A 22,214-nucleotide genomic window follows, 5' to 3' on the forward strand; every position below is an offset into this window, starting at 1 on the left:
GAATCCGTGACCACGGTAGTTCAGTACCCCAAATCCGACCAGACCCATAACAGTTAGTCAGCTACGCCCCTTAACGCAACAGTATTTCATAGGGAAAAACATTAAGCCTAAGATTTCTCATCCCTAAGGCCCCAGGGGGGCAGGCAGAGAAGGAACCAGAGACGCTTAGTATGTCTTCTGAGAATCGCAGCTTACAGTTACTCCATGTCTTCTGGTCTCACGGGAAGAGGCAGAGGTATAATTAATTCCTTCTCCATCTCTCTGGAAAGAGTTTTTCTCCTATCTGTGACAAAGGAGAAAAAAGTTATGGTCGTGGGAGTCATTACACAAAGCCACACTCGGTGAATTCACTATTATAGTTAAGATCATTTTTAATCGAAAACACCTCAGCAGCAGTGTTACCACTGCAAACATAGCGCTGCCCAAAAATTCAACTCAAGATAAAGAAAAGGGAGAGCTAAAAGGACAAATGACGTGGCCGAAGGCATCTGCAACAACCATCTGGCAGATGGTTGTCCACAGCCCTCGGATTCCATGGTCGTCTTTCCTGCCAAATGAATCCTGGAATAACAAGAAAAGATACACAACATGTCCACAAAAACTTTTGGGGAGGCTACTGGAAAGAAAAAACAAAAAAAATAGAAACAGCATGCGGCTAGTATGTCAGTTTTGTTAACAGAGTATCATTAACATACTAGAAATTTCCACGTTCTTTGTAGCCCCAAGGTGGTGCTGGGTACATCCACTGATATTAATGGGATGGCACAATGTAAGAGATAGTTAATAGACAAGGTACACCTGAGGTGCACAGATTGCATATTCCAGGCAACAAAAAAGGCACAGCTTGGCACCCAGTTTGGATCAGCTCGTGTATGAGTCTGCTGATACGTGAGTATACGCAACAAGCAGAAGAGTCTTTTACTCCACAGACTCAGTTTCATTTATGTATATACATACATATACGTATGTGTGTGTATATATTTTATATATATATAAAAAACGTTTAGAACTTTATAACCACTTGAGTAACAATCATTAGCTACGCCTATGCTTAAAGCCAGGACTACGCTTAAGTGATTAAGTAAACACGGAGCCTTATCTGTGAAACGCTGAAAATGCCCCATAACCACTGGGGGGCTTATGCACAGCATACATAATTTTTGCACAAACATGCATCATAATACACAAAGAGGAGGGGCGAGGCGGACAAAGGTTTTAGAGACACATCAAGACCAGAACAACCACTGGGCAATCGCTCAGATGTGCAAAGCTCAGCTAAAACCTGCACAAAACCACCGAAGGAAGGAGGCTACCTACTTGTCTGCTTAAAATAACCTCTACAAAGAACGTATTACAAAATCAAAAACGAAACCATCATCCAGCAAAGCAAACGTCTGGAATACAATGGGCTAAAACTGACATTTGAGGTTTGATTCTTTAGCAATTTCAAAGGTCTTCAGATCCTACCTGACTTCTCGTGGATGGTGGCGTTGCAGCACAGAAATGAGGGGAGCGGGAAGATCGCAACAGGCCAAACGCAGTGCTGAGCTCCTAAAGGAGCTGGTGGGATAGCACTGACGAGAGTGAGACAGGCTGTCAGCCTTCTGCACGAGCTGAAGAAGAGTAGCGCCAAGTGTCCGAAGAAGCTGTTTCTTCTTATACTTCATTTAATACACACCGTCTTTAAATCCACGGTGTCTTCTTAGGGAAGAGATAAAGAGGTAGAGTTAGCGGATCCAAGGACACTTGAGGATCTTATTTCTTTCTATAGTTAGCTGCTATCCATAAAACCAAACCAGTTAAAATAGAGAGTTATATTAAAAATTCTGGATAATAACAAAAGTATGGGATTTAAAAAAAAAACACGCATGGAAAAAGAGGTTAAATTATCTCATTCATTTCTCAATTCCGCCGCAAACTCTACGCTCAGCTCCTCTTAACTCACTCACCCCACTTACCTATCCAAACACAGGGCAGACGCAGCAGTTCTCATCATTCTTGGTAAAAAGACACCATTTTCATGTTTGCTGTCAAATACCATCTCTTTCCAGCACAATTTCCTGCGAGCTATGCTAATTCCTCCAGGCTTTTTAATATATGCTAGAAACTTCACTGTTTTATCTTAATGACCATCTCGGTGGAAGTCACCGAGCTGCTATCTTTGATTCTGCTGTCTTCACAAATACAAATAAAACAGTACTTCAACAACAATCTATGACAAACTAGGCAATACATGCATCTACCTCCTACATAAGAAAGGAAAGAATTTGTAGACACATCCAGGAAAGAATTTGTAGACAACATCCAGGAAAGAATTACCTTGTTAGATATCAGAGTGGTGGGGCAGAATGACAATGCTACACAAGACTGTACTTACACTCCTGGGATTGCACAGGTTTGCTGGAATACAAAAAAAATAAAGTAAGGTCACTATGCGGAACAAGTTCACTCACTCCATTATTACTGTGAATGACAAGAATACTTTAGTAAGCGTTCTTTTAAACCCATGGAAATTTTCAGATTTATGTCAATTTGGCTTCATGAAAACTGAAACTTGCAGTGCAAAGATCATTTATAAAAGCTGTAGCAGGTGAGCTTTTTAGGCACGGATTTTGTCACCTTTTTGGGTAATGTTCGTCTCTCTCCCCCATTACCCCCCTTCCCCCCCCCCCCAAAAACAAGAAAAAGATTAAAGACCACAAACTGGGACTTCTTGGAGGTATAACTCCATTTTTCACCTTACCTAATACACACAGTTTCTTCGCTATGCTAAACTTTCACAGTGACTGTATAATAGTCTTACTAATATCGTTTCTGTCTGTGAGTTTGATACTACTTCCCCAAATTGGATGAAACAAGCATTTTCCGTTGTGACGGACATCAAAACAAATAATGTCTCTCGTTAGCTTTGGAGTCCTGCTGGCAGTATCACCAGCTCACACAAAATCCCATCTAGTTTTTGGGGCCCACCCCATCTATCCTCAGCAGTGGGAAGTTCTTCCAGAAGCAAACAGACTGTTATTCATTCCTCAATGGAGCTGAGGCTCTGTAAGGCTTTGCTTTTTTCTTCCCTCACTCCCTCTTTTATTTCCAAGCTTAAACTTAAAACATAAGCTTGCGGGGCTGGGGGGAATCCCCAAATCAAATCCCAGCCCCAACATCCCACAGTCACCTACTCTCAGACCCAGCAATCTACAAATGCACACAATGCTACAGACTGTGGTGGCCAGGTCCTTCAGGGCAGGGATGTTGTCATCTTTTCAGGTGACGTTCAGCTCCCTGAAAGGGCTGAAATACCACATCCATACTCACTTTCCCTACTTGATTCGCACAGGTGTAGTCAGAGGAACAGGGCCACACCAGCACTCCCTGCTCACAAAGCTCACTGCCTACCTCCAGGTTTGCATCGTTTCCCTGTATTACTGCTAATTCTGACACATTTCTGCTATAAAAGCATATCTCAGTGACATTAAACAACCAAACGCGTGGACTGTGCTGTCTGCAGTATTTTATCCCACACACTCCAATTATTTAATCAGCTGTTGAGCCTGTGCCTCGAGCAAGCATTTTGCTGGGTAACCATCTCCTAGTCCTGAAGGAACACGTAAGAATAATTTTTTCTTGGATAGTATTTACTTCAAATACTCCTGCCAGGCCAGTTTAAGGAATCCACAAATTCCAAGGGAGGGAGGCTTGCCAAAATTGATTCTGTCTTTCTGACAATTTGCTCAATGGAGCACTTCTCCCTTTGGTATTACTGGGGTAATGACAATGACTTGGATTTCAGAGAAGCAAGGTTTGAAAGGATAGGTAGTATCTTGAAATAGATCAGATTTCAGGAGTACAATCTCAATACATACCAAAACCTAAATTCCACAATGCTGCTTCTGCAATCTGAGGGACAAACTCTTCTGCCACAGATGGGCAGGGATATCAGACCAGCGCATAGGAACACTTCAGGAGTCAGCAGAAGTGGTAACGAGAGAGCTGCATCCCTCTGTGATAGATACCTGTGCCCGAACAAGCTTTCCTTCCGCTCACAGAGGAAAAGAGCTGGCGTCCTACAAAAATTCTCGCGTCTACCACTTTGGAGTGTTCTCAGTCAGCTTGTCTGTACTTCAACTTCCCTTTGAAGGAAGTAGAAAAGTACATAAAAACCTCCTTCCGGTAGCTTGGCACTGACCTGCAAGCCAGCACCAGGAGAAGGGCTCTGTCACACTTCGGCCTGGAGAAGAGAATGCTCTGGGGAGACCTCATTACTACCTTTAAACACGTATAGTGGACTTACAAAAGAGACAGGCAAGGACTTTTTACCAGGGGCTGTAGCGACAGGGCAAGACAAGTTTTAAACTGAAGGAGGATACGTTTAGATTGAACAAAAGGACGAAATTCTTCTCAATGAGGGTAGTAAGACACTGGAACAGGCTGCCCAGAGAAGTTGTAGAGGCCTCATTACTGGAGGTACTCAAAGCTGGGCTGAATGTGGCTTTGAGCAACCTGACCTAGTGAAAGACGCTGCTGATCATGGCAAGGGGGATGGACCAGATGATCTTTAAGCGTCCCTTCCAACCCAAACCACTCTACGATTACGTGAAAGGAATTGCCTCCCAAGTCATTCTTGACTGACTACAATTAGCATTCTGGAAAGCCCTGCAAGCACTTGTTCATTATTTCCAGGATAATTCTTAAAGCTGAAGCAGGACAAAGTTTTGTCAACAAAAGCCTTTCGGGAGACTACTGAAAGGAAAACCAAGCCAAACCAAAAAACTAGAAACAGCAAGTGGCTAATACATCAGTTTTGTTAACAAAGTAACGTTAACGTACTAGGAATTTCCACATTCTTTACTCTCCACCTTCAAAAAGTCACCCAATTCTGTCAGTGTTCACCATTAGCATTCTTTAAAATTTTCACATGGACATCTGAGAAAAACATTTCAAGTCCCTGTCATCGAGGGAGACGAGGAAAAAAAAATAGGGATGAGGGGGGAAGAAGCACAGCCATTCCTTTCCTCGGTAAGGTGAGCAAAAAGCTCAGGCGCTCAGCAAGAACATTCTCTGAAAGATAAAACAGAAGAAACTGCACGTTATTTAACCTCAGCTTGTCCTGGTTTCAGCTAGTATAGAGTTAATTTTCCTCCTAGTAGCTGGTAGGGTGCTATGTTTTGGATTAGGATGAGAAAAGTGTTGATAACATGCTGATGTTTTAATTGTTGCAGAGCAGTGCTTACAAGTAAGCCAAGGACTTTCCAGCTTCTCGTTCTGTCCTGCCAGCAGGTAGGCTGGGGGTGCAGCAGGAGCTGGGAGGGGATAGACCCAGGACAGCTGACCCAAACTGGCCAAAGGGGTATTCCATACCATCTGATGTCATGCTAAACAGTATATAGGGGTGGCTAGCCAGACTGGGGGGACCAGCTGCTTGGGGATAGGCTGGGCATCAGTCAGCAATTGCATTGTGCATCACTTGTTTGTGCACATTATTAGTAGTAGTACTATTATCATTATTATTATTATTATTTTCCTGTTTTATAAGCTGTCTTTATCTCAACCCACAGGCTTCACTTTCCCGTTTCTCTCCCCCATCCCAGAGAGGGAGGGGGGAGGGTGAGCGAATGGCTATGTGGTGCTTAGCTGCCAGCCATGTTAAACCACAACACGGCTATAGAGTCACATGTATTTGTGCCTGCTCATTTATTCATCTGCCAGTTTATTTTGCTACAGACCATAGAAACTGCAAGGTTACCACCTTTTGTAACTGATGGGATCTTTGGTAGGAATAGCTGTCTAAAAGAGCCAACAAAATCCCCTTCATCGACAGCCATCTGAACTTTCATCGTCTAAAAATAGTCCTACAAACATCCCCCGGGATGCTCAACTTCAGAATCTTTCCATTCAACTTGAGGCAGAACAAGCCCTTACCCTGGACATCTTCATCTGGCTCTCCTCTGCTAGCAGAGTAGTACTCTGATACTGACCAGTACGCGCTGCAGCCTACTCGCTTACGTGTATTTACTGCAACCTGGTTCGATATGCTCACTGAGAAACCAAAGAAAAATCCACCCTTTCTTTCAGAAAAAAAAAATAAAATAAAATAAAATAACTACAACACGGTAAGGAAAAAAAGCTGAACATATGGGATGCGGTCCTTTACCAAGGGGCAGATCCAACATCAGCACAAGGAGTTTTTGGTCATGTGTGCGATCATCTACACCAGCCATCAGGACAAGCCAAACGCACGCACACGAAACTCCATTTAAAAAACATGTAAAGTTCCTTTATAGCTTATGGAAGTAACAACCTACAGCTTAGATGCAGTTAGACTGCATCAGTTTAGGGACTGCCTCCTTCCAAAAAAAGAAAAAAAGAAAAAAAAATTTCCTACAATCCGTTCATCCGTTCGCAGTTCTGCAAATTCAATTAAGCCTTTGAGTCTCAGGTGCAGGAAAATTACTAGAGCACACCTAGATTTCACCCGAAAGTCGCTACGACTTACCTGGACAGTCAGGACAGACGGGCTGCTCTTTCTCCTGGGAAACCTGCAACTGCAGCATGCCAGCAGCAGATTTCCTGTTTACACAGTGTGCCACCCTCGCTCAGCAACAAACCCCACAGGGGTCCTAGCGGCGGGGAGCTGCTTCTGCCCTGGTGAACCGCAGAAAAAGGAGAGAGCCAGTTGTCAGAACACATGGGAGAGGAAAACCTCCGAGGCGCAGTCCAACGATCAAGCACCGCAAGAACCTGCGCCCGGCCGCCACACCCCCCACCCCTACCAGCCCGACGCTCCCGGGAGACACCCCCGAAGGCTCTCGCTCGCCTCACCGCCGGCAACCGCGCTCGCAGCCAGCGGCAACCTGCGCCCTCTCGGCGCGCACAGGGCCCGACCCCAGCTCGGGGAAAGACCGGCCGCGCACCGCGGAGCCCGCGTGGCCGCCCGGCACCGCAGAACTACAGCTCCCAGCATGCCTCGGGACGGAGCAGTCCATCCAAGCCAGAGGAGAGTCGACCAAGCGCACACAACCGCCCCCCCCCCACCCCTACGCCCTCCGCCCCACTCCTCCCCCCTCTCCCCCAACCCCCGAAGCCCCGCGCAGTGCAGACCCCCGCCGCACGCCCGGTCCGGTCCGGCGCGGCGCCGCCCCCGCCCCGCACAAGGGCCATTTCCGCAGAAGCCGTCGACCGTGCGGCGCCCCGACCGACCGACCGACCGACCGATCGACCACCGCCTCGCCTCGCCTCGCCCCGGGGCGCACCGACCACCAACCTCGTTGCGGCACCGCGCCTGGGTGTCCCGGCCCGGTCCGAGCCGAGGCCGGCCCGGCGCGGCTCCCGCTCCAGAGAAGGACGCCGCCATTTTGCCGCTGGGCAGGGGGGTCCTGCGGCGGCCGCCCCGCTCCGCCTCCTTAGGCGATCCGGCCGGCTCCGCGCATGCGCGGAGGCAGAGCGACAGCCCGGAGCACCGCTGATGTGCGAGCTAAAAAAAAAAAAAAAAAAAAGCCACTCACAGCTTTATGCGTTTACACAACGTACGGCAGAGAGTGCTCTGCTGCCTTTTTTTTTTTACCTTTTTTTTTTAAAAAAAAAGAAGGTCCGGGTATGCTTGGTCCTCTCATTGCAATGGCAGGTGTCCTGCAAGCAGGAGCGCACAGTAAAAATATATTGTAACCTTACAGTATTGCCTATTACCCGATGCTTGATTCCTCCCTTTTCCTCGTTGGCTGAGTTCTACAGGTTCACAAACTACTCAATGTTTACTACTATACACTATATGTACATTTTATTTGATCAACCGTTAACTTCCCCTTTTCCATTTTTTTCCTTCTTGTGTTGATTCGCGGGAGAACTCGACAACTCAAAGCAAATGAGTTATAAAGTAGGTGTGTGGTTTATTTTGGCACCGGGCACGTGCGGGATAGCTCCGAAAGGCATGCGCACCCTAACGCAGCAACTTGCTTTGGTTATATGCAGTAAAGAGTTACATATGCATGAAGTTTCCCAATACGCTATACATATACATAACCTATCCCCGCTTTGTATTAAAATTAGCTCCAAGAAGTCATTTCCATAAACTCCCATCTGCGCTTGCACAGTGCCTTCTGGTGGTGGTCGTCGGGGGGTTGTGGGGATGAAGGTTGATAACTCTTCTTCATCATCACTAGTTGACCCCTGCCTTGTACAGACTCAGCTGCTCCTTGGCTCTTGTCCAAACCACAAGGTCAGTCCCAGCTGGTTTTTGAGACAGGTTCCCCATTTTGTCAAGAAACATCCTCTGTGAGGGGCCCTGAGACTCCTTGTTTCAGTTAATTTGCACAGTGGTAAGCAAAGACACTCAGCAGTATCTATTTTAATGTGATTAAGCGAGCCCCCATTCTTCTATCCCTGGCTTCGCTGACATGACTAGAAGCCCTGTGATTTTTGTTTTTACTGATTTTGCATTGCTCGTCCTGTTTTTCTTACCTATCCTCCTTATTTTGGGACAGCGGGACCTTCCCCTTATCTTCTTAACATACTCCCTGCTGCTATGCTACTGTGTGCCTGCACAATCACTTTTGAATATGCAACGTTAGTGGAATTTTCCACTGCAAAAACACCTTCTATTGCAAAAACACAACTTTGTTTCTCACAATTCCCCCCTCTTCTTCCTTACTCCTATTGCTGTTTTTGCACCTCTTCACATACCCCACTTTTGATTTTTTCCAAAATTAGGGTGCAGTATTTTCCTTCAGATGTCACGGTGGATGACAGATACACAATGCCATTATTATTATAACAACAATAAATAGTTGTTTGACCCAATTCCATTCAGGAAACCACAAAGTTAGTTCTCCCAAACGTTTCCAAATCCCCAGGAAGTGTCATCTTGAGCCACTCCATGTAGGATGTTTTTTCTTTCTCATTTCTGAGATCAGTCAAATTCGTCCCATTTGATCTACATATATACAGCAACCAGCATTAATTACATGCATTATTTGCATGCTCCTCATTGTGAGGCTAGTAATAAAACTAATACCATTCGATTCTGGAGTACTAATTTTGACAAATTTGTTACCTCCTTTTGTAGTGCCTGGACCGCATCTAGAGTGTTATTTTCTAGTTCTTAAATTAGAGCTTTTTACAATAGCTTTTTCTAATTCATTCACCCCTAATCAAGATAAGTAAAAACCACCTTGCAAAACAGTGAAATGCCCCGATTCTTTTTCCTAGAGGATTATCTGGAGTCCTCTTAATTCTGCATAGGGTTTCAAGGGGGCCTTGGCTTTGTGGGTCTTCAATAATAGTTACATTTGGAATTATTGCTCCCGGGGTGCAAGCTCCCTTCCATCCTAGGGGCAACACCTTCCCAGCTTTATTGCCACATAGCCAATACCACCCTTTGCCATTTGGGATAGGCCATCCCGTTACAGGATTCTCCCATTGTATCTGGTGCATATTATGTATATTAGCATTCCCGTAGCTACCATATTTGTTACAATATAGATTATTCCTCACTTCATGGATATTTCTACACCCAGGGGCAGTACAATTGTCCCGTGAGTTTCTATCAACGGTGTTTAAAAGGCACCTTTGATAACATGCTATATTGTAGCCAGGATTGTAGGGAGCTCAACTTCAAAATCTATTCCTTCCCGGGACTGAATATGATCCCTTGTTTTTAGAAATCTAGGGAATCCAGACACAGTTGCTGCTGGTAATGGTATAGCAGTCAGGGACAAGGCCTTTGCATTCTTTCTAGGCATCTGGGTGCAAATCCAACAATTATTTCAAGATAGAACTCGAGAGATGTTCTGGACTAATTGGGAATGTTGATTTTCCCCCCATCCTGTCAGTAATCCATTACTAAGATAAGCTTAAAATGCATCATCTCTCTCTATATATACCCCTACAATAATTAAGAAAGACAATAAAAGTCACAAACTAATAAGGATTCTTCTGGTGGGGATTAAATACCCTCCCTTCTTTTTCTCCCTTTTCCAGGGAGCGTTCCCTGGAAACACTCTAATTCTATGTAATTCAATCTCTTGTACTCACTAATTCATTAAGAATTCTTCTAAGGAGAAGTTGAAGGTTTACAATAGATAGTTTCAACAGTTTTAACCTTAAAAGTCTTTGTTAAGGCAGTCTCTCAGGTATCAGGGTTAATTGATGCTTTTACCCAGGTATGAGTCCACCCTTTCTCAGATGTTCTTACTGTCATCTCAGTACTCAGAAGCACTTGGAACAGTCTCTCCCACCATGGTGGTTTTTCCTTGCCGGGCAGCTGAACTCCGCCACAACCGCTCTCACTCCCTCTCCTCAGAAGAGGAGGGGAAGAAGTAAAGGAAAGAAACTACTCACGGGTTGAGATAAGAATAATTTAATTAGAGGAAAAATAATTATTAAGGAAAATTATTATCAATTAAACAATTTAACTACAGGGAAAAAAGGGAAATGGGAAAAGGGAGGGGAGAAAAAAACAACAAGTAAAGGCTGTGTGGAAGTGCAGAGGAAAGAAATTACTCTCCTCTTCCCACCAATAAGCGATGCTTGACCATGTCCTTGAAGCAGGGACTCAATGCATGTAGCTGTTGTTTGGCAGGACAGATCTTTTCACAACGAGAGCCCACCCCTCCGCTCTTCTTCCTTTTTCCACCTTTTATTGCTGAGTGTGACATCATATGGTACAGAATGTCCCTTCGGTTGCTTTACGTCAGCTGCCCTGCTGATGTTCCTTTCTCACTTTTTGCTCACCCCCAGCCTGCTGATTCTGGGAGGGTTAGAGAGAGTCCTGATGCTGTGCCAGTATTGCTCAGCAGTAGACACAACACTGGTGTGATACCAGTGCTGTTCTAGCTACGCGTGCAAAGCACAGTACTGTATGGGTTGCTGCAGGGAAAGTTAACATCCCAGCAAGACCCAGTACACCCACTCAGGTTGCAGCTTCGATTCTCTCCATGTCCGCATCAGAACCCAAACTCCTGCTCAGAATGGATGGATCGGGACTTCCAAGGGTGGGGTTTGATTTAATGACCCACAGGTCCTGAGAGATGACAAAGAGGACGACAGCCCAAGTATAGTTCTTAAGAAAAGCATCTTTTGTCTCATATTGAAGTAATTCATTCCCTTTGCCCAGGTACAGCAATCCAAATAATATTTCATATGGTGAAACTCCCACATCTTTCTTAGTGCTGTTTGAATTCAGAGAAGCGCCAAAGGTAAGCACTCTGTTCAGGGAAGCCAACTTTCCAGAACTTAGTCAATTGCTTCTTTACTGTCTGATCCGCTCCACCCTTCCAGAAGAGGAAGGATGCCAAGGAGTGTGAAATTTCCACTTAATTCCTAGAGTCCACATTAGCCCTTGCAATATTTCTGACATAGTGATTTCCTTGATCAGAGCCCATGCAGGAACAGGCCAGACAGGATGGGGCTTCAGACACCTCTTCACCTGCAGAAACAGACTGCCATCAGGCACTGCCATGCCAGACAAATTTCTTCTGCTACAACACCTTCTTGGAAGCCATGTGGCATTTGAGTGACCTGCTTTGCTCCAATTCTAAAGACTGCTGTTACAGCCCACCTCGCCCATGGCAGCTGATAAACAAAAGAGAAAGTGATCGCAGTGCTTGGAAGTGCTGCTGCATGTGCTGCTCCTTTTCGCTCTCTGGCCTCACCTCAAATCCTCAGCCACTTCTGTGGAGAGCCTGCCATGGTACCTGCAAAGCAAGATGGATACCCTTCACCGTCACCTTGCGCTACTTGGCCATTCTGCTCCAACCCAGCTGACAACCAACCCACCTTCCCAGGCTGCTATTCAACATGCAGCTCGACCCCTCCAAGGCTGTGCGAGACACCTGCAAAAGAGGAAGAAAAGCACAGGCCAAGGCTGCATCCAAAGCCACAGCACCCCTAGGACAGTTACTCTCATCCGCTCCCTTACCTCAGCTTCTCACCTGCCCCCAAGGCAGATGCTTCCATCTGCTCTCTTAAGCCAGCTACAGCACCTCTAAAATGCAATCAGGGACGCTTACAACTACAGAGACAACTGCACCCCAAAAATAACTGCTACATCTGTTCATCACTCAACTTGCCAGACACAGCTCTGGTGATAGCAACATCCTGTGTTGTACGCTATGTTTCAGCTCTAACAAAGGAAAACGTATTCAGAAGATAATCACTGAGCTGCCAGCATCAGCACCCATCCCTCAACACCACAACTGACCCCATTTTTATCAGCAGTCATTTTTATCAAAACAGCAGTGTACTTGCCCCAACACCTGGAATGTAGATCAAGCCAATCACCATGCTGCCGACCAAGAGTTTCACAGTTCCAGAGGACAGTGTTTCCTTTGACTGATTCCTCCTAAGTTTTAACTACTCCTCAAAAAAAAAAAAAAAAAATCAAAACCTGCAAGCTTTCAAGGTTCAGAAATAGACCCCCTCAACCATTATGCAAACAGCTGCTCACAAGCAGCTCAAGCCTCCCCCTCCACATTTGCCAAACACCACAGACATGACTCTGCCCAGCTGCCCTTCAGTACTTGCCCAGAGATGGACTTGATATCTTAGCCAAAACACTCCGGACAATGTATTACTGCACTGATGGACTGACACGTTAACTACCATCACTAACTCCCAGTCAGAACAGCTCCAGGCCAAACACACACAGGCACGCTACAAACATTATGAACAAAACACAGAAGACCAGGTGCCAAAAGAATGACTCTCAGAGGGAAGCCCTACAACGACAAGTCGACGCAGATGCTGTGTGGCAGCCCCCAGGGGTAGACTCAAATACCATGATGCTGCAACTGAAAGTAACTGCCAAAACTGGGATGATGGAGGCAAAAAGCCTGGCATTATGACAAAAGACCAGAAGGATGCAGAGTGCAAACCCCATAAGAAAAAGTTTTGGAAATGAATTCCCAAGACAGAGCTCCTGATGTGGCCCAGATGACTTCCGCAAGAGTGAGGATGGAAATGGGTACAAAAAGCTCTGACTGCAAGAGAAGAAGCTCTCAAGCAAGTCTGCAATGATGAAATAAACATTTAGGACCTTTGGCGTAGCTAGCAAGTTGCCTATATAGTCAGTAGAGTGAAAAAAGCAATGGGGATATCAAGACCTGAAGAGCACATAACACAGAACACACGCTGCAGAAGTAACACAAGACAGATCGGAACAGTCCTGCATGGCACGTGCTCTCACACTACAAAACATGCCCTGCTCCTTCTACTAGCCTGAAGGTGACCTAGCATGAACTGCCCTCACAGGGGCTCCAAGTGTAATCAGCCAGCTGGCTCCATGCCACTGTGGCTCCCAGCTTCCATCAACCATCCCAGATATGCAAATACCAGTTGCCCCTCAACTGTGAGATTGCTGGAAGCCAGATTTCCTCACCTCAAGAAATGCACAGGCAGCAACAGACATCCTAGACAATTGCCAGGCTCATCATCATCTGCAAAACCAGAGTGCCAGCAGTCACTGTCCCATCGACCCTGAAATCCACCTCCTCCACAACACTGACTACCACAGAAGCAAAGTGCTGTTGTGCTCACCCGTTCCTCTCTGAGTCCAAACTCGAACTGTGTGGCCAGCATCACCCATATCACCACGGAAAGCAAAGGGACAAAATCTCACTCTCCCAGCTGATGTTGAGCAGCAGTTTTTCTTTTTCCCCTTGCTTAAATATGCTCTCACAGAGGCATAAACAACATCACTTATTGGCTCGGCTCTGAGCAGCGGCAGGTCCCTTTGGAGCAAGCTGAAAATGGCCCTTATCTAACATGGGGCAGCTTCTGGATTCTTCTCAAAGCCCCCCAACTTCCAAAACTTTGCCACGTAAACCCACTACAAATGGTGTCAACCACACCACCTGGGAAATTAGCAGTCACTAGCGGTCCGTCCTGGCTCCCAAAACTGGGATGCAGCGGTAACCTTGGATTTGCTCGATCTACTCCCAAGCTCGCTAGCGGCCGCTCGGTCGGTCAGCAAAACCCCCTTGACCGCTCGGCCGGTCAGCCCGTAGGGTACCCTCCTCCCATACGGGGGCTATGCTGCGCGCCAGACGTCTCTGCGCGATTTACCGGCCGCCCCGGCCACGCGTACGACTTACTTACAGGCCCTTCCTGTACTGTAAAACGTACCGTTTGTCCGCGGCTTCAGGAGGTCTTTGCCTGCTCCCGCGGTGAGCGGCTGGGAGTGGAGGCTCCTCCGAGGAAAATACTCGGGGTGCAGCTAGGGGCGTCCGCTCCGCAGTCGATCCCGCAGCCGAGCAGAGCGTCTCCTGGCTGGCTCGCCAAACTGACTTGTGGAAAACGGAGTCCACAATCAATAAGACTGTAAAGTAGGTATGTTTAGTCAGCGCCGGGCAGCACGGGGGCAGTCCCACCAAAGTCGTGCGCACGTGACGCAGCGATTTGCCATGGTTCTACGCAGCAAAGAGTTACATACGCATGAAGTTTCACAGTACGCCTATACCTATTCATAACCTGTCCCCGCTTCATATTAAAATTGGTTCCGAGGAGTTATTTCCATAAGCTCCTCCCATCTTCGCTTGCGCAGTGTCTCCTGGTGGTGGTCGTCGGGGGGATGAAGGTTGACGACTCTTCCTCGTCACCGCTAGTTGACCTCTTGCCTTTGCGCAGGCTCAGTCGCTCCTTGGCTCTTGTCCGCCCGCAGGACCAGTTTCTGCCAGTTTCTTAAGACAGGCTCACACTCCTATCAAGAGACTAACCTTGGAAAGGGGCCCAAAGCTTCTTGCTTAATTAATTTGCACAATGCACAGTAGTTAGCAAAGACGCTAAGCAGCATCCACTAGTTTAATGCTGTCAGCGCGCTCTCTCTACTCGGTAAGATTCTCCTAACTCCCTCTCTCAAAAGCAGCCCTTCAGAAACATGCCGCCCCCCGCCCGCAGCATGGGACCTGCTGCCCCGGACACTGGAGACGGCCGCTTACCCAGTGCAAAGGGACGGCATGCGCTGCCAGGAGCGCAAGTGAGCAGAGAGCCGTTCCGCCCCGCGGAAGGGGCGGCGAGGGGGGAACCGAGCGCACGCGCTGGGCCGCGACCTGCCCTCCGCGGAGCCAGGAGCCCTGCGGCGTTCCCTCACCCCCTGCGGCGGCCGGGCGGCAGCTGCCGGGGCGCGCTGCCCCGCCCCGCGGCGCGGAAGGGACTCGCTCCCCCGCGGAAGGCCGACCAGCTCTACCTTTGCACACCGACAGTAACCTCCCGAGGGAGGTGCACCGTTCCCGGAGGTACTGCAATACCGGGACGATGCGCGGAGCGGAGGGAGCAAGCTCCGGATCCAACTCCCGAGCCCAAAAATCCGTTTAATATAAAGTCCTCTCATCGAGGACGTATCAGATATTAAACTGATAAGAACAGATACTACACTTGATCTTAGCCAAAAGGCCGAGAAGCGATGCCCAACGCCTTTCCCCCGCGCCACCCGCTCCCGCGCCCACCACCCCGACCTCACGGCCGCTGCTCCACCGCCCGCCCCCGCCCTCCCGGGGCTCAACCCGCCGCCCTCGCCCACCCTCTCGGACGCTCCGGCCGCAGCCGCGACCCCCGAGCGCCCCGCCGCCGCGTCGGGGCCTCCCAGCGGCCCGTTCGGGCCCCCGCGCGCCCGATTAGCTCGGCCCCGCGCCGAATTTGCATGCCCCGCCCCCGGCACCGCCTCTCCCTCCCCACGGCTCACCGGCTGCGTGCCCCGCCCACCAAGCCCCTGCGCCCGACCTTCGCTCCACGCTGATTGGCGCAGCTCGGCCTCCTCTTTGCGTTCGCCCTGCCCCTTCACCTGCCCGCCCTCCCCTCCCCTCCCCCTCCCCTCCCCTCCCCTCCCCTCCCCTCCCTCCCCTCCCCTCCCCTCCCCTCCGGCGTGATTCGCGTGCCCCGCCCATCTCCCCGGAGCCACGCCGCTAGCTGCCGCCTCATTGGCCGGGGCCCCAGGCCGCCCGCCCCGGCGGCACCGAGCAGCGCCGCGGGACCTGCGCGCGGCCGGGTCGGGCCGGGCCGGGCCGGGCAGCTCTCGGCGGGAAGGAAGGCCCGGCCTGCCGGCCGGCCGGCCGGGCGCGCCAGAACGCTGCCGCCGGCGGAGGTCCTCCGACCCTCCGTTCAGCGCCTGCGGACGCCTCCGGAGCGAGGCACGGGGCCGCGGGGCTCGGCCCGGCGCGGCGACCGGGGGAGCGGAGCCGCCGCACGAGGAGGGGCTGCGAGCGCTGAGCGTGCTCGAGCCGGAGGGGAGACGCTTTGTCTGCTCCAGGAGCTGGGAGGAGACGCGACCGGGACAGTGACCCGAGCTGGCCGTGAAGGGGTGTCCGGAACACACGACGTCACGCGGAGCACCAGCTGGGAAGGATGGCCGGGGGGCGGCTGCTGCTCAGGAACTGGCCGGGCAATCGGACGCGCGCGCGGTGAGCGATTGCAGCGTGCAGCGGTAGTTTTGCGTGCGCGTACACGTTGTTGTTATTACTTTCTCTTAATTTTCTGTCCTATTAAACTGTCTTTATCTCAACCCGCACGCTTTACCCACCCCGCCCCACCCCCGATTCTCTCGCCTTTCCCGGAGGGGTGAGACTGAGGCAGCGAGGAAACGGCTGCGCGGTGCTGAGCTGTGCGGCAGGTTGAAGCTCAGCAGCTGGAGAGGCTCCCGCACTGCCCCGGCATCGCGGCCAGACCCCATCGCCTTCCCCTCCCCCGACAGCTGAAGGGCCGCCCCGCTACATAACCTGCTCCCGTAAAGCTGGCAAGCGCCGTGTGCTTGGGGTGCTGGAAGCAGCCACCGCAGGGCTGGAAACATAGCTTTCCACCCGGAACGCCATCCTGGGCTTTGAAAAGCAAGTCTTGTGAGAAAAACCTCAGTGACTTGCTCAGACAGGGTCGTCTGTGAAGCTGTGTTATTCACGATTGCAACGGCAGGGGTCCTGCAAGCGGGAGCAACCAGCCAAAGTCTATCGTAACCTTATATTCCCTCTTACCCAACGCTTGATTCCTCCCGTTTCCTCACTGGCTGAGTACTACAGGTTCACAAGCTACTCAACACTTGTTGCTATACCATATATATCCAATTTTACTTGACCAACTGTTAATTTCTCCTCCCCCCCCCCCCCCCCCCAATCTTCTCTTGTGACCGCAGGGCCCACGATCTCTTGCTTTTACTGATTTTGCACTGCTCGTCCTGTTTTTCTTACCTATCCTCCTTATTTGGGGACAGTGGGACCTTCCCCTTACCTGTTTAATGTCTTCTCCACTGCTGTGCTGCTGTCATGCCCGCACAATCACTTTTGGATACTCAAGGTTAGTGGAATTTTCCACCGCAAAAACACATTCTGCTGCAAAAATGCAACTTTTTCTCACGGTCTCACGGCAACACGGCACGCCAGAAATAATTGAATCAGACAGTGGGACTCATTTCCACAATGACCTCATAAACATCTGGGCCAAACAGCATGGCATTGAATGGGTATACCACATCCCTTCTCCTGCACCAGCATCCAGGAAAACAAACAAACAAAAAAAACACAATACAGCAGACTGATAAAGAATATGCTGAAAGCAATGGGTGCTGAGACATTCAAACGTTGGGATGCTGTACTGGCTCTGGCTGGGATGGAGTTAACTTTCCCTGCGGCAGCCCACACAGTGCTGTGCTCTGCACGCGTAGCTAGAACAGCACTGGTGTCACACCGGTGTTGTGTCTACTGCTGAGCGATGCTGGCACAGCACCCGGACTCCCTCAACCCCCCCCCCCCCCCCGAGCCAGCAGGCTGGGGGTGGGCAAGAGGGGAGGAAGAAACATCAGCAGGGCAGCTGACGTAAAGCAACCGAAGGGATGTTCCGTACCATATGATGTCACACTCAGCAATAAAAGGTGGAAAAAGGAAGAAGAGCGGAGGGGTGGGCTCTCGCTGTGAAAACATCTGTCCTCCCGAACAATGGGTGGGTACGTGCGTTGAGGCCCTGCTTCAAGGACGCGGTCAAGCATCGCCCATTGGTGGGAAGTGGAGAGTGATTTCTTTCCTCTGCACTTCCACACAGCCTTTGTGTTTTTTGGTGTTTTTTTTTTTTTTTTCCCCGCTTTCCCTTTAGTTAAATTATTTAGTAACAATTTTCCCTTAATAATTATTTTTCCTTTTAATTAAATTATCCTTATCTCAACCCGTGAGTTGTTTCTTTCCTTTTCTTCTTCCCCTCCTCTTCTGAGGAGGGGGAGTGTTCCCCTCCTCTTCTGAGGAGGGGGAGTGAAAGAGCAATTGTGGTGGAGTTCAGCTGCCTAGCAAGGTAAAACCACCGCAGATGCACATGTAGCAACAGCCACCTGGTTAGTCTGCCAATCGAGCTAGCCCTGCCCAATCAAAACTCCTACACACATAGAAAGGGATAAAGTCCTTGCAGCGCATATATTAAAAAACAAACAAACAAACAAACAAAAAAACCCAAACATACTGGGGAAGACAGTCTGACTTATTCCTGCCTCAGGCAAAGGCAAAGCCATCCGTGGGATTGCTTTTGCTCAAGGACCTGGGTGCACTTGGCGGGTGATGCAGAAGTATGGGGCAGTCTGAAAACCCTCAAGGGTGTCTGGGGTGAGCATAGGCAGTCCTTTGAGTTGTACAATGTTAGTTGCTGTATAATGCTGTGTGTCATCTGCAGTTGCTATATGTCAACGGCATTACGGTAAGAGTCGCTCAGATTAACGAAGAATGACGGCACATGCACAGACACGCGGGGCTTTCCTTGCATACAGGGATCACTGTGCCTGCGCGCGCGCACACCCACCCCAACTTTCGGCGAGTCCTCCCCCACCCAGCCTCAGCACACAGGCAGCCCTGCTGCCCAGGACTTCCACGATCCTAGGAACTCCTGCTTGCACTCACCTTCTTCCTTGCCGTAGCCCCAGCAACGCTCGGTAACCTCACCATGCTCTAAGGTTTCTCTAAGACCTTTCTGGACCCAGCTTGGCTGCCCCCAGGCAGCAAAGGGGCCGCAAGGCAGACAAACTGCGACTACAGCCTCCTCATCGTCTTCCTCCTCCACCAGCCCTGCAGTTGCCATCCGCACCCAGGTGCGGCCCTTTTACGAGGAGGGGCTGCTGGGCTCACCACCCTCATTAGCCACACCTGGGGCTCCAGTGATGGGGGGGTCCAAGTGACAGGTTTTTAGTTTTTTTTTTTTTTTTTCGTTTTTGTTGTGGGTGTGGTTGGTGGTGGTTTGTGTTTTTTGTGTTTTCTGGGGCCCTGTGGCAGGTTTTTACTATCTTTTCCTAATCTTCTTCCCAAATGTCCCAGTTCTCTGGGATTAAACTCTTCGTTCCACATACAAACTTTACTATTTCAGATTATTAATGAGCCCTGTTCCAATCATAAATCCACAGGACTTCGGGGAAACACTTGAAGCACTCAGCCCTCCGTCTTCCAGACAAACAATACCACCTTTTCCACAAAGTTTACATTTCAACAGGACCGAATTTCAAGCCGAATGCCAATTTTTCTCATGCACTTTGTTAGTAAGCCCACACAAAACAAGGAATCGCTCCTACGTATCCATCAATATGGGGGTTTAAAAAGGTACCGAGGCCTAAATAAATTCGCTCTCCCCCTTCTTACCAAATTCCCGGGGCTCAAGCCCGAACCACCAGAGAAGTGACTCTCCGTTTCTACCGCTTTGATAATCAGTCAGACCCCCTCCCCCCAGTACTTGGGAAACCGACCAAACACCACAGCGAATATACCCAAACTTCTAAACTGTTACTTAGATAATGCTCCCGCCTTTCTTCTCCTTGTCACACTGGAGACATTTAAGAGGATTACGAGATAACACCACCGGGCCCATACATTGGGCACCGCCAGTCAACACTGGGATAAAACAGCACTTCCTTTCGGTCTGTCGTGCGCTTCGTTCGTCTCCGGCCGTTCCCCTCGCGGAGAATACGGAACCGCGGATCGGAACTCCGCGCTCGCTTCGCGGCGATGCTGCGTCTCACTCACACAGCGCAATCACGCAATCACGCAAAGAGGCCCCCTGCACTTCTCGTTCATACCACAAGAATATATCACTTAAAACAACCACCAAACTTGTTTGTAACTCGCTTCACAACAATACTTTGTCTCAAACACATACGCTTACACAAATGCTTTCAACGTGACATACCCAGACAGCTACAAATAAGACATACAATTATTGCCACTCCAGTTAATATCCCTCCAGCAGCTGCAAATATTACCCAGGTAACCTTGTCACAATTTTGAGAGGCCCGCTTACCCTTCTCCTGCTTCTTATACAGTCACTAGCAGGTCCGTCCTGGCTCCCAAAACTGGGATGCAGCGGTAACCTCGGATTTGCTCGATCTACTCCCAAGCTCGCTAGCGGCCGCTCGGTCGGTCAGCAAAACCCCCTTGACCGCTCGGCCGGTCAGCCCGTAGGGTACCCTCCTCCCATACGGGGACTATGCTGCGCGCCAGACGTCTCTGCGCGATTTACCGGCCGCCCCGGCCACGCGTACGACTTACTTACAGGCCCTTCCTGTACTGTAAAACGTACCGTTTGTCCGCGGCTTCAGGAGGTCTTTGCCTGCTCCCGCGGTGAGCGGCTGGGAGTGGAGGCTCCTCCGAGGAAAATACTCGGGGTGCAGCTAGGGGCGTCCGCTCCGCAGTCGATCCCGCAGCCGAGCAGAGCGTCTCCTGGCTGGCTCGCCAAACTGACTTGTGGAAAACGGAGTCCACAATCAATAAGACTGTAAAGTAGGTATGTTTAGTCAGCGCCGGGCAGCACGGGGGGCAGTCCCACCAAAGTCGTGTGCACGTGACGCAGCGATTTGCCATGGTTCTACGCAGCAAAGAGTTACATACGCATGAAGTTTCACAGTACGCCTATACCTATTCATAACCTGTCCCCGCTTCATATTAAAATTGGTTCCGAGGAGTTATTTCCATAAGCTCCTCCCATCTTCGCTTGCGCAGTGTCTCCTGGTGGTGGTCGTCGGGGGGATGAAGGTTGACGACTCTTCCTCGTCACCGCTAGTTGACCTCTTGCCTTTGCGCAGGCTCAGTCGCTCCTTGGCTCTTGTCCGCCCGCAGGACCAGTTTCTGCCAGTTTCTTAAGACAGGCTCACACTCCTATCAAGAGACTAACCTTGGAAAGGGGCCCAAAGCTTCTTGCTTTAATTAATTTGCACAATGCACAGTAGTTAGCAAAGACGCTAAGCAGCATCCACTAGTTTAATGCTGTCAGCGCGCTCTCTCTACTCGGTAAGATTCTCCTAACTCCCTCTCTCAAAAGCAGCCCTTCAGAAACATGCCGCCCCCGCCCGCAGCATGGGACCTGCTGCCCCGGACACTGGAGACGGCCGCTTACCCAGTGCAAAGGGACGGCATGCGCTGCCAGGAGCGCAAGTGAGCAGAGAGCCGTTCCGCCCCGCGGAAGGGGCGGCGAGGGGGGAACCGAGCGCACGCGCTGGGCCGCGACCTGCCCTCCGCGGAGCCAGGAGCCCTGCGGCGTTCCCTCACCCCCTGCGGCGGCCGGGCGGCAGCTGCCGGGGCGCTGCCCCGCCCCGCGGCGCGGAAGGGACTCGCTCCCCCGCGGAAGGCCGACCAGCTCTGCCTTTGCACACCGACAGGAACCTCCCGAGGGAGGTGCACCGTTCCCGGAGGTACTGCAATACCGGGACGATGCGCGGAGCGGAGGGAGCAAGCTCCGGATCCAACTCCCGAGCCCAAAAATCCGTTTAATATAAAGTCCTCTCATCGAGGACGTATCAGATATTAAACTGATAAGAACAGATACTACACTTGATCTTAGCCAAAAGGCCGAGAAGCGATGCCCAACGCCTTTCCCCCGCGCCACCCGCTCCCGCGCCCACCACCCCGACCTCACGGCCGCTGCTCCACCGCCCGCCCCCGCCCTCCCGGGGCTCAACCCGCCGCCCCTCGCCCACCCTCTCGGACGCTCCGGCCGCAGCCGCGACCCCCGAGCGCCCCGCCGCCGCGTCGCCGGGGCCTCCCAGCGGCCCGTTCGGGCCCCCGCGCGCCCGATTAGCTCGGCCCCGCGCCGAATTTGCATGCCCCGCCCCCGGCACCGCCTCTCCCTCCCCACGGCTCACCGGCTGCGTGCCCCGCCCACCAAGCCCCTGCGCCCGACCTTCGCTCCACGCTGATTGGCGCAGCTCGGCCTCCTCTTTGCGTTCGCCCTGCCCCTTCACCTGCCCGCCCTCCCCTCCCCTCCCCTCCCCTCCCCTCCCCTCCCCTCCC

At 50.6% G+C, this 22,214-nt stretch overlaps 2 long non-coding RNA genes and 2 other non-coding genes across 11 annotated transcripts; 1 reads left to right on the forward strand and 3 right to left on the reverse strand.

Moving 5' to 3' along the window:
* Positions 1-56: 56 nt before the first annotated feature.
* LOC121066422 lies at positions 57-21,850 on the reverse strand. 8 transcript variants are annotated; one of them, XR_005817761.1, is made up of 5 exons: positions 21,836-21,850; positions 6,491-6,639; positions 2,320-2,400; positions 1,468-1,701; positions 57-283 (listed from the first exon to the last, which is right to left on the reverse strand). It is a non-coding gene; the product is annotated as an uncharacterized LOC121066422 (long non-coding RNA). The 8 variants fall into 8 exon arrangements; XR_005817760.1 differs by lacking the exon at positions 21,836-21,850 and adding an exon at positions 15,441-15,577; XR_005817754.1 differs by lacking the exon at positions 21,836-21,850 and adding an exon at positions 14,925-15,105.
* LOC121066704 lies at positions 15,200-15,390 on the reverse strand. The gene has a single exon (XR_005817924.1). It is a non-coding gene; the product is annotated as a U2 spliceosomal RNA (small nuclear RNA).
* LOC121066427 lies at positions 15,866-17,309 on the forward strand. Its single transcript, XR_005817777.1, has 2 exons — positions 15,866-16,382; positions 16,538-17,309. It is a non-coding gene; the product is annotated as an uncharacterized LOC121066427 (long non-coding RNA).
* On the reverse strand, positions 21,595-21,785 carry LOC121066705. The gene has a single exon (XR_005817925.1). It is a non-coding gene; the product is annotated as a U2 spliceosomal RNA (small nuclear RNA).
* Positions 21,851-22,214: the final 364 nt, after the last annotated feature.

This window comes from Cygnus olor, chromosome 2, assembly GCF_009769625.2.
Source record: "Cygnus olor isolate bCygOlo1 chromosome 2, bCygOlo1.pri.v2, whole genome shotgun sequence".
In the NCBI taxonomy this organism is placed as follows: domain Eukaryota; kingdom Metazoa; phylum Chordata; class Aves; order Anseriformes; family Anatidae; genus Cygnus; species Cygnus olor.